The 438-nt window shown below is 60.0% G+C and overlaps 1 pseudogene; it reads left to right on the forward strand.

The window, feature by feature from the left end:
* The window catches only part of LOC8155396, a 2,223-nt pseudogene continuing 2,070 nt past the window's right edge, over nucleotides 286-438 (forward strand).

Here is a 438-nt window from a genome sequence, read left to right on the forward strand (position 1 = left end):
ACCCTACAAAAACGCGCGCGCGGCCCGACCAGAAACGCTCTAAGAATCCTCCTCTCCGTCAAACAAAGGCGGGCACTTCGCACAGAGTGGTTGCAGCCGCGCCGAGTCAAGCACGGCGATCATCGTCGACGCACGCACCGGCGGCGCCGCGCGGCCGCTATGGAGCAGTACGCGGAGACGACGGCCAGAGAGAGGGCGCAGGAGGACAAGACCAAGAACGCCAGGATCGACGACTGGCTCCCCATCACTTCGTCCCGCACCGCCAAATGGTACTACTCGGCCTTCCACAACGTCACGGCCATGGTCGGCGCTGGCGTGCTCGGCCTCCCCTTCGCCATGTCGCAGCTCGGATGGTACGTGCGTACGCATTTACTCCAATAATCCAAATTCCTACATGGGTATATTATATATATATCTTGTGCATGTACGCTGCTGAGG

Source organism: Sorghum bicolor, chromosome 9 (assembly GCF_000003195.3).
Source record: "Sorghum bicolor cultivar BTx623 chromosome 9, Sorghum_bicolor_NCBIv3, whole genome shotgun sequence".
NCBI lineage: Eukaryota > Viridiplantae > Streptophyta > Magnoliopsida > Poales > Poaceae > Sorghum > Sorghum bicolor.